The 12,641-nt window shown below is 35.3% G+C and overlaps 1 pseudogene; it reads left to right on the forward strand.

Annotated features, from left to right (window-relative positions):
- The first annotated feature begins 10,468 nt into the window (after positions 1-10,468).
- On the forward strand, positions 10,469-11,531 carry LOC122753780 (annotated as a pseudogene).
- The last annotated feature ends 1,110 nt before the right edge of the window (positions 11,532-12,641 follow it).

Here is a 12,641-nt window from a genome sequence, read left to right on the forward strand (position 1 = left end):
ACATATATGGAATTTCCTTTGATCCTTTAATACTTGTTTTGCTGTTGCAAAGACATTATGTTGAGAATCTGTGTCCTCCACCAAAGCAGATTGCAAATCCATTTCTCAGTTGGACAGTTTTTCAAGGCTCAGAGAGGTTAAATGACTTTCCCCATAGTCATACAAGCCCCTAAGTACCAGAAGTAGGACATGAACCCTGATCTTCCTGACTCTTAAGTCAGGAAATCTATTCATTGCTGCCTCTCCAAAGACATTATTATCCATTTTCATTCAGGTTCTCTATTCTTCAATCTTTATTCCCAAGAGTTTGTTGTGACTGTCAAATATGTCTACTCAATTAGTTCAAACTAATTGAAAGCACATCATTCAGGGCATAAAGATCAAAGTCAAAGATGTAAAAGATATCACGTGCTCTTTTAGAGGCAGGATTATTTTTCTGACCCCATACACATTTCCAGATCTCTATCTACACAATCTTCAAAATAATAAATAATTCAGGTAATTAGATTGTGCTGTAGTATAAGCAGCACTGGACTGAGTCAAGTTGTTTGGATTATAGGTTTAATCCTACAGTTTTGAGCAACTTACATAACTTCTTTGGGTCTTATTTCACCTGGGGCATTAAATCTATGAGGTTTCTTCCAGTATTAAGAAATCTCCTCAAATGCCAACTATATGTACACATGTAATAAGTAAAACTATTTAGAATGATTAACTTTCTTTTTTTTTAGAATCAGAATATGTTTTGATTAAGATCTGAAGAACTAGTCAAAATGTAGCTATTAAGAAACTATGAAAAGCATAAACAGTATGATAATGATTAACTTTCAACATAATATATTGAACAAAAAATGGTAGGCATTCAGATCTTTTGGTTTGATACAATAAATTCCATTTACCTCATATGAAAATATTTTTAAATTTTATTTTTATTATGAATACAAACATTAACACACAAAAAGAAAACCAGAAAAGGATTGCATATGAACCTGAGAACTGCTTTTATGTGCAGTCTGATTTTTAAGTATATGTTAAATTTAATATGATAGCCATAAAACTTCTCCTCTTGTCCACATCACCTTCTGAATTTTCCTCTCTCATGTAGAATTTTTATCATTTCATTGTAAATTTTTTTATTATTGTCACTACCTACTGATTATATCCACACAAACTTCCCCTCCCCCAATAGAAACCTTCCCTTGAAACAAATAAGTATAGTCAAGTAAAACTAATCTACACATTGTCTGAGTCTGAAAATCTATATCTACTTCTTCATCTGTAATCTGTCATCTTTAGGCCAAGAATATACTTCATCTGAATTCATGATTGTATTGGTCAGAGTTAAGTCTTTAAAAGTTGTTTTTATGTTTATTTTTATAGTTTTATATATATTCTCCTGCATCTGCTCACTTCATTTTTTATCAATTCATACATGTCTCCTAGGTTTCTCTGAGTTCATCATATTAGTAATTTCTTACAGTGCAATATTGATAATAATGTTGAGGCAGCTAGGTGGTAAAGTTAGATAGAGTACAGGGCCTGGAATCAGAAAGACCTGAATTCAAATCCAACCTTAGATACTTGCTCTGTGATCTCGTCATTTAAACTTTGCCTCCATTTCTTCAACTGCAAACAGAAAATAATAATAGTAATAATAATAACAATACCTCCCAGAGTGGTTGTAAGGATTAAATAAGATAATATTTGTAAAGTGCTTAGCATAGTGCCTGGCACACAGTAAGTACTATATAAATACTACCTATTATCATTACTAATAATTATTATGTTTACTGTCTTAGGGAAGGGAGAGGGAAAGGAGGGAAAAAATTTGGAACTAAAAATCTTATGAAAACAAACGTTGAAAACTATCTTTACATGTAACTGGAAAATAAAAATAATTTTATTATTAAAAATAGTTATTGTGTTTATATGTCATAATGCCTGACATGAAAATCTCACCATTACTCTCTGATGATGAAATACACAACCATTTCATGTTTGTGTAGAAGTGTAAATGACTCAATAATCCAGAAAGACTATTGGCATGAATGAAGTTGTTAATGTGAGTTAAATTCCCTAAATTTTTATTTGGTTCTCTACCTCAAAGCTTTTTAAACTGTGGGTCATGGGATCACATAACTAAATGTGGGGGTTGCAAAAATTTGGCAACAGTAAAAGGTTCTGTATACCTATTTTATATACATATATACCCGGTTCATATAAAAATTTCTATGGGAAAAAGGGTCAAGGTCTCAAGCTGTGTCCTCATATTAACATCTCAGATAAAACAGAGAAAACGGTCCTTCCAAGTGTTTTGCAGACTAATCAACCAAATTATTGACTACAGGTTCATTTTTATCAGGATGCTTTCATATCATTCACATAAACAAGTAGTCACTTCAGTGAGTCAATCATACTAGTGATACATTATCATGTAAAGCCAAAAAATCCTAAGAGAGATATCTGTAGAGAAATAAAAATAAGTAAGGCCTTAAGAATCGGAGGAGTAGATTGAAATCAATTGAAATGGATTTTTCTTAGGCATTCACTCAACTGTATTATCATAGAGATAAACATTTACCGGGTGCCTACTATGTATAGGCCTTCTTTTCTTTTGCCATAATACCTATGTCTGCCTTTATTGCAGAGGCAATAGCATGCAATTCAATTTTCCTTTATATTAAAGCCACTGTGGGCATACAGACAAGGGCAGCTGTTATAAATTTGCATAAATCCATAAATCGTCACATGATCATAGAGTCAGAAAGTTGTTGTTCAGTCATTTTCAGGAGTCATGTCTGGGGGCAGCTAGGTGGTGCAGTGGATAAAGCACTGACCCTGGATTCAGGAAGACCTGAGTTCAAATCCAGCCTCAGACACTTGACACTTACTAGCTGTGTGACCCTGGGCAAGTCACTTAACCCTCATTACCTGACCAAAAAAAAAAGAGTCATGTTTAACTCTTCATAAGTCCATTTGGGATTTTCTTAGCAGAGATACCAAAGTGATTTATCATTTTCTTCTCCAGCTCATTTTACAGATAAGAAAACTGAGAAAAACAGGGTTAAATGACTTGCCCAGGATCACACAGCTAATAATTATCTTAAGCCAGATTTGAATTCAGGAAGATGAGTCTTCCTAACTCCAGACATTGTACTTTATCCACCGTGCCACCTAGTTTCCCCTAAAAGTAAAGCGGAAAGGGACTAGCCATATTTAAGGATGTAATTCTGATTCCTGGTCATTGACAATAACCACAAGCCATCTTCATGGAAAACCCTGATTCAAGGCAGGAATACATTTTCATCTACAATATATCAAGTCCAAACATCTACTCCTGCTCTTGCCAGATGTAAATCCATGATCTTATGATCATAGTGACAAATTAAAAAATTCATTTAGTCATCCATATGTTTTAAATGGTGAAACCATCAAATATTAAAATATTAACAGAAAACGTTTATGACGAAAGGAGAATCAGACTGAATTTGTCAACACAAGCCATTTTGGGGGGGTGGGGGGAATGAATAATTACACAAGGTTTGGAATTTGGATATTTTAGAGCCAGTTGTATCATCATAGAATTAGAGCTTGAAGGCACCTCAGAGGTAAGGTATCCAACAAGGAAATTCCTTAATTATTGACTAAATTTTTCACTTTTCACCTAGATATTATTTGGTTATGTTGGAGACTACTTGAAATAGCTTGTGAGAGCTGATTGTTACATTTTCAGTGTATTTACAACTTAGAAATTGTCAAAGACTTCAGATCAGGGCATGATTTATTGTTTTGATTGTTTGGGAATGGAGCAATTGTTAAATAATAGAGAAAATGTGCAGATTAAACTTAAAAATGTGTTGTGCCTATATTTCTCCCCTCCCCCCCCCCGAAAGCTGATTGTTAAACATTTACCATCACAAGACTGGATACAGTGGAAATAACATTGGACCAAGAGTCAGGAGGCCAGTTCTATTCCAGCTTCTGCTACTCAAGTGCTCTTGGACCTTAGGCAAGTGACTTGACTTTTCTACAATTCAGTATTTTTTCTTTTTTTGTCTATAAAATAAAGGGAAATACCAAAGCTGAACCTCTATGATATGAAACACAATGTAGACAGCCTTTAGCTAATAAAAAATGGCATTTATATAAAGCTTTTTAAATTTTATTCATTTTAAGCTTGAATACAAAAAGACCAAAAGAAAATTTCCCTGTACACAGTACAACAAAAAGAATTCAAGATAAAACCATGAATTTAGATTCCAGACTGTTTACTTAAAAAAAAAAACTATGTAATAAATACCACATATTATTTTCAAAGCTACCCTACTTTTCTGTTTCCTTCTATGTTTTCTTTTGTTCTCTGCTGTGTACTTTTTATTATCATATTTATTTTTATATTTTTTACTTTTTCTCCCCCTCCCCACCCCACCCTAGAGAAGGCTATAATTAAACACAAACATACACTTATACACATATACATGCACACGCATGTATGTATACACATAAACATGCATATGCATATGAATGTACATGTGCATATGCAGACACACAGATATGCATATCCACATGTGTATATAGTGTATATATTATGTGTGTGTATATGAGAATGACTCTATGATACATACTTCTCTGGAGGTAGAAAACATCTTCCTTCATGGGTCCTTTGTAGTTGGTTTGAGTATTTATGATACTCAAAATGAATTAGTCATTCAAAGTTGTTCCTAGGACAATTTTTCTGTTACTATGTCCAGTGTTGTCTTGGTATTACTTATTTCACTTTTCATTACTTCATGTAAGTTTTTCCATGTTTTTTCTAAAATCAACCAGCTCATCATTTCTTATAGCACAGTAGTGCTATCATCACAATCATATGCCACAGCTTGTTCAGCCATTCCTCAATTGAAGGGCTTCTATCATTTTAGTCAATCTGATAGGTGTAGGCTGGATTTGAACTCAGGTCCTCCTGAATCCAGGGCCAGTGCTCTATCCACTGTGCCGTCTAGAGCATTTTTCATATGAATATATATGGATTTTATTTCTTCATAAAAATTGTCTGTTTATTCCTATCCTTTGACCCTTAATTGGGGAATGACATATTCTTATAAATTTGACAAAGTTCTTTATATATTTGAGAAATTAAATATAGAGACTGTCTATAAAATTTTTCCCCAATTTTCTGCTTTCTTTCTAACCTTGGCTATATTGGTTAAAAAACCTTTTTTCAAATTATCAATTTTACACCTCACTCTGCTTTCTATCTCTTGTTTATTTGTAAATTATGATACTTAATATGTTCCATGTTCTAATTTTCTTGTGATATCTCCCTTTATATCTAAGTCATGTATCCATTTTGACCTTGTCTTGATAAATGGTTTAAGTTGTTGATCTATACCCAATTTCTGCCAGATTGCTTTCCCACTTTCCCAACAAGTTTTACCAAATCATCTACTGCTGCGTATTATATGTCTACCCTATTCCACTGATCTACCTTTCTATTTCTTAGCTGGTACCAGTTAGTTCTGATCATTATTTCCTTATAATGTAGTTTAATATCTGGTGCTGGTAAACCTCTTTCCTTTACTTTTTTTTCATTAGTTTATTTGAAATTCTTGAATTTTTGTTCTTCCAAATGAATTTTGTTTTTATTTCTTTTAACTCAGTAAGATCATTTTTTATTGGTAATTTAATTGGAATGTCATAGGATTAGTTAGGTAAAATGGTCATTTTTAATCATACTGACCTTGCCTAGCCATGAATAATTAATATTTCTCCAATTATTTAAATCTGGCTTTATTTGTATAAAGAGTTTTTTACAATTATGTTCATGTAGTTCCTGAGTCTGTTTAGGCAGGTATACATTCCTAAGTATTTTATACTACCTATATTTATTTTAAATGGGGTACCATTACTTACTTCTTGCAGGGTTTGTTGATGATTGGTGTGGGTTCATTTTATATTTTTTTATTTTGCTAAAGTTATTATTTCAACTAACTTTTTAGTTGTATTTTTGGTATTTTCCAAACATAGCATCATATCATCTACAAAAAAGAGATAGTTTATCTATCCATAGAGAGTTTTAAAAGTTAAAAAACTCATGTGCATTATTTAATTTTTCAAAATAAAACAATGGAATATGTATATACATGTTATCCTAATTTTATGTGATGAATATGCACAGCAAACTTATACAATTTGTACATTATGACTTAACTAGTAAGAATCTAATACAAAATTTGAACTTGGGGCTCTTGTCCTTTATATTATATAATACTGTCCTAATTACCAGGCAAAGGCAAGATTCCTGCCAGAAAATCAGATTTATAATGTGATGTGGTTACAGTTTATTACCATTACCATTGATTATATCATATTATATAGTATATTAATTGTATATTATATTATGTCATATATCACACCATATCATACCATACCATACCATATCATGTTGCATCATGTCATATCACATGTCACATTATATTATGTTGATGTGTTACATTACATTACAAAATATTATAATATATCATATCATACTATATTATCTATTATATTGCATTACATCCTGTTATATCATATTATTATAAAGTAAAACATTTGCTGTTAGAGCTCTATTCCTGCAATTAGGAAAATCTGAGTTTAAATGAGACTTAAATACTTCCTAGGTATGTGACCCTTGGCAAGTCTTAACCCTTGTTTTCTTCAGTTTTTTTATCTGTAAAATGGGGATGATAACAGTACCTACCTCCCAGGGTTTTGGTGAGGATCAAGTGAGATAATAATTATAAAGCACTTAGCACAGTGTCTGGCACATAGTAAGTATTATATAAATGTTAGCTAATATTATTACTTATATTATGTGACATTCTTCTGGGTATAGTGATTTAGGAAGACATAAAGCAAATAATTTTAGCAAATTAATTCAATCTTTATCCCCTATTGAAAAGATAGATGGCTTCTATGTAAATAAATGGAAATGAAAAGAAGTTCTTCCCATAGAGAAATAAATATCAGTTTAAACTCAAAATAGGTTTGTTTTTCCAGTAGTAAGGCTGAATAATTGTCAGAACAAAGAGCCAATGACATCTTTACCATCTTTACCTTGGAATCAATGACATAAAATATCTCATGAGTTATAAGAGATGGATTAGGATAGGAATCTAAATCTATGTTTTCTGTAAGAGGTTAAATAGAAACCTTGGTATGGTTATTATCAAGCCATTGAACTAAAAAGCTTAGAGAACTCTTGGAAATTTAAGAAAATAGTTACTACCAAAGTCAGTATGTAATTTACAGTCCCTGCAAATGTGAGGTCATACAAAGTAAATGTTTTTATCTTGTTTTTAATCATAAAAATATTTTATTACATGTAGAGATAGTTGTCAACATTTGCTTCTATAAGATTTCTAGTTCCAGGGCAGCTAGATGGCGCAGTGGTTAAAGTGCTGGCCCTGGATTCAGGAGTACCTGAGTTCAAATCTGGCCTTAGACACTTTATACTTACTAGCTGCGTGACCCTGGGCAAGTCACTTAACCTCCATTGCCCTGCAAAGAAAAAAAAAAGATTTCTAGTTCCAAACTTTTCCTCCTCCCTCCCTTTCCTACTCCCCTCCCCAAGACAGCAAGCAATCTGATATAGGTTGTATATGTACAATCACATTAAACATATTGCTGCATTAGTCATGTTGTGAAAGCAGAATCAGAACAAAATGGAAAAATCTCAAAAAACAAAAACAAAAAAAAGTGCATCTAGATTCCACAGTACTTTTTTCTGGATGTGGTGAGCATTTTCCATCATGAGTCCTTTGGAATTATGTTGAACCATTGTATTGCTGAGAAGAGTTAAGTCTATCACAGTTGATCATCACGCAATGTTGTTGATACTGTGTACAATGTTCTCCTGGTTCTGTTCATCTCACTTAGCATCAGTTCATGTAAGTCCTTCCACATTTCTCTGAAATTCACCAGCTCATCATTTCTTACAGCACAGTAGTATTCCATTACATTCTTATACCACAACTTGTTTAGCCATTCCCCAACTGATAGGAAATTAAGAATTTCCAATTCTTAATAGTGGTATTGCTGGGTCAAACGGTGTGCACAGTTTGATAGCACTTTAGGCATAGTTCCAAATTGCTCTCCAGAGTGGTTGGATCAGTTCACAGCTCCACCAACAATGCATTAGTGTTCCAATTTTTTCCACAGCTTCTCTAACATTTAGTATTTTCCTTTTCTGTCATATCAGTCAATCTGATAGGTATGAGGTGGGACCTTAGACTTGTTTTAATTTGCTTTTCTTTAATCAGTAGTGATTTAGAGCATTTTTTCATATGGCAATAGATAGCTTTGATTTCTTCATCAGAAAACTGTCTGTTCATATCCTTTGACCATTTCTCATTTGGAGAATTACTTGCATTCTTATAAATTTGATTAAGTTCCCTATATAAAGGCCCTCATTTTAGAAATGAGGCCTTTATCAGAAATACTGGCTGTAAAAATTGTTTCCCAGCTTTCTGCCTCCCTTCTAATTTTGGATGCATTGCTTCTGTTTGTACAAATACTTTTTTTGTTTTGTTTTGGTTTGGTTTTGGTGAGGCAATTGAGGTTAAGTGACTTGCCCAGGGTCACACAGCTAGTAAGTGTTAAGTGTTTGAGGCCGGATTTGAACTCATGTCCTCCTGACACCAGGGATGGTGCTCTATCCACTGCACCACCTAGCAGCCCCTGTACAAATACTTTTTAATTTAATGTAATGAAATCATTCACTTTGCTTTTCATGATATTCTCTATCATTTGTTTGGTCATAAATTGTTCTCTTCATAGATCTGAGAAGTAAACTATTCCTTCATCTCCTAATTTACCTATGGTATTATCCTTTTCCTAATTTACCTATGGTATCACCCTTTATGTTTAAATCATGTACCCATTTTGAGCTTATTTTAGTATATGGTGTAAGATGTTGGTCTATGCCTAGTTTCTGCCATGCTATCTTCCAGTTTTCTCAGCACTTTGGTCAAATACTGAGTTCCTATACCAGAAGCGGGAGTCTTTGGGTTTATCAAACAGTACATTACTATAGTCATTTACAACAGCGTCTCCTGTGTCTAACTATTCCATTGATCCACCACTCTAATTCTTAGCCAGTACCAATAGTTTTGATGACTGCCGCTTTAGATTTAATACAGCTAGCCCACCTTCGTGTTCATTTTTCTTTTTTTTTCTTTTTTTTTTTTTTTAGATTTTTTTTTTTTGGTGAGGCAATTGGGGTTAAGTGACTTGCCCAGGGTCACACAGCTAGTGTCAAGTGTCTGAGGCTGGATTTGAACTCAGGTCCTCCTGAATCCAGGACTGGTGCTCTATCCACTGCATCACCTAGCTGCCCCTGTTTATCTTTTTTGTTTTTTTGTTTTGTTTTGAGGGGCAATGGGGGTTAAGTGACTTGCCCAGGGTCACACAGCTAGTAAGTGTGAAGTGTCTGAGGCTGGGTTTGAACTCAGGTACTCCTGAATCCAGGGCCGGTGCTCTATCCACTGCGCCACCTAGCTGCCCCCATGTTCATTTTTTAAAATTAGTTCCCTTGATATTCTTGACCTTTTCTTCTTCCAGATGATTCTCTTTTTTGTGAGGCAAGTGGGGTTAAGTGACTTGCCCAGGGTCACACAGCTAGACAGATGACTTCTGTTATTATTTTTTCTTTCTAGCTCTATAAAATAATTTTAGGTAGTCTGATTGGTATGGCACTGAATAAGTAAATTAGGTAGAATTGTCATTTTTATTATATTAGCTTGGCTTATCATGAAAAATTTATATTTTCCCAATTATTTAGATCTGATTTTCTTTGTGTGAAAAGTGTTTTATAATTGTATTCATAGAGTTACTGGGTTTGTCTTGGCAAGTAGACTCCCAAGTATTTTATATTGTCTACTCTAAATGGAATTGCACTTTCTATCCCTGTCTGCTGAGTTTTGTTGGTCATGTATATAAATGCTGATGATTTATGTGGGTTAATTTCATATCCTGCAACTTTGCTAAAGTTGTTAATTGTTTCAAGTAGTTTTTTGTTTGATTCTCTAGGATTCTCTAAGTATACCATATAAAGAGTGATAGTTTTGTTTCCTCCTTGCCTATTCTAATTCCTTTAATTCCTTTTTCTTCTCTGATTGCTAAAGTTAACATTTCTAGTACAATATTAAACAATAGAGGTGATAATGGACATCCCTGTTTCACTCCTGATCTTATTGGGAATGTCTCTAACTTATCCCCATTACATATAATGTTTAGTGATGGTATTAGGTAAATTCTGCTTATTATTTTAAGGAAAGCTCCACTTATTCCTATGCTCTCTAGTGTTTTTAATAGAAATGAGTGCTGGGCCAATACCAGTGGGCAGCAGTGTAGGGGGTGGCTGTGTGGTGGCATGGCAGCTAGCACAGGCCCAGGTGGGGACCTCGAGGAGCAGAGGCTGTGGCGGGAGATGGTGGCCTTCCAGGTGAGCAAGCACAAGCACATCTGATACAACCCACTGCGGGATGAGTAGTTGCTGGTGTCTGCCCACCACATGAAGCACCCCTGGCAGGGGCAAGTAGACCCTGTCCCCACTGATGTCATACCTCAGCATGACTCCCAAAACCCCCTTTGCCCTGGGACAACTCGGGCCAATGGCGAGGTGAATCCCCACTACGAGGGCACCTACCTCTTCAACAATGACTTCCCTGCCCTGCAGCCTGATGCCCCCAGTCCTGGACCCAGTGATCACCCACTGTTCAGAGCTGAAGCTGCCAGAGGGGTTTGTAAGGTCCTGTGTTTCCATCCCTGGTCTGATATCACACTGCTTCTGATGTCTGTACCTGAGATTGGAGCTGTCATTGATACATGGGCCTCAGTCATGGAGAAGTTGGTTGCTCAGTACCCCTGGGTCCAGATATTTGAGAACAAAGGAGCCATGATGGGTTGTTCCAACCCTCACCCCCACTGTCAGGTGTGGGCTAGCAGCTTCTTTCCAGATGTGGCCCAGTAGGAGGAATGATGCCAGCTGGCCTATCAAAAGCAGCATGGAGGCCCCATGCTTTTGGAATATGAGCATCAGGAAGCTGAGAGAAAGGAGTGAGTGGTCCTAGAAAGTGAACCAGCTGGTGCTGGTGCCCTTCTGGGCTGTCTGGCCTTTCCAGATGATGTTGCTGCCACGGAGACATGTGAAGAGACTCCCAGAGCTGAGCTCTGTGGAGCAGGATGATCTGGTCTGCATCATGAAGAAGCTCCTGACCAAATATGACAACCTATTTGAGACTTCCTTCCTGTACTCCATGGGCTGGCATGGTGCCCCTACTGGGGCTGAGGTTGAGGCTGATTATGACCACTGGCAGCTCCATGCCCACTACTATCCACCACTACTTCGATCTGGCACCATCCACAAGTTCATGGTTGGTTATGAGATGCTGGCCCAGGCTCAGAGGGACCTGACCCCAGAGCAGGCAGCAGAGTGTTTAAGGGCACTACCAGAAGATCATTATAGGCTTCAACAGAAGGACTCGTCCTGACTGGCTCTCAGTAGGAGGCCCCAGTTAGGACTGCTTCCAAGCAGCTCTCTACTTGTCCCCCAATTTGCTTCAACCCCTAAATCCTTTGGACCTTTAAAAAAAACAAAAAAGCTCTCTCTGCATCTATTAAGATAATCACATGATTTTGATTAGGTTTGTCATTGATGTGCTTGATTATGTTGATAGTTTTCCTAATGTTGAACCAGCTCTGCATTCCTGGTATAAATCCCACCTCGTCATAGTGTATTATCCTGGTGATGAATTGCTATAATCTTCTTGCTAATATTTTATTTAAGATTTTTGCATCGATATTAATTAGGGAAATCGGTCTGTAATTTCCTTTCTCTGTTTTGGCTCTGCATGTTTTAGGTATCAGCACCATATTTGTCTCATAAAAGAAATTTGGTAGAACTCCTTCTTCACCTATTTTTCCAAATAGTTTTTATAGTATTGGATTTAATTGCCCTTTAAATGTTTGGTAGAATTCACATGTAAAAAAAATTTTTTTAAAAAAGAATTCACTTGTAAACCCATCTGGCCCTGGAGATTTTTTCTTAGGGAGTTTGTTGATGGCTTGTTCAATTTCTTTTGCTAAAATGGGCTTATTTAAGAATTTTATTTCTTCTTCTGTTAATCATGGCAGTTTATATTTTTGTAAATATTCATCCGTTTCATTTAGATTGTCAAATTTATTGGCATAGAGGTAAAATTGGCATGTTGGTAAAACAGCTCCTAATTATTGCTTTAATTTCCACTTCGTTGGTGGTGAATTCACCCCTTTCATTTTTGGTACTAGTAATTTGGTTTTCTTCTTTCTTTTTTTTTTAATCAAATTAACCAAAGGTTTATCTATTTTATTAATTTTTTCATAATACCAGCTCTTAGTTTTATTTATTAGTTCTATAGTTTTCTTACTTTCAGTTTTATTAATCTCTCCTTTGATTTTCAGGATTTCTAATTAATATTTTTGTTTGTTTTTTGTTGTTGTTGTTGTTGTTGTTGTTTTTATGGGGCAATGGGGTTAAGTGACTTGCCCAGGGTCACACAGCTAGTAAGTGTTAAATGTCTGAGGCCGGATTTGAACTCAGGAACTCCTGAATCCAGGGCCGG

Source organism: Dromiciops gliroides, chromosome 4 (assembly GCF_019393635.1).
Source record: "Dromiciops gliroides isolate mDroGli1 chromosome 4, mDroGli1.pri, whole genome shotgun sequence".
Taxonomy (NCBI): Eukaryota; Metazoa; Chordata; class Mammalia; order Microbiotheria; family Microbiotheriidae; genus Dromiciops; species Dromiciops gliroides.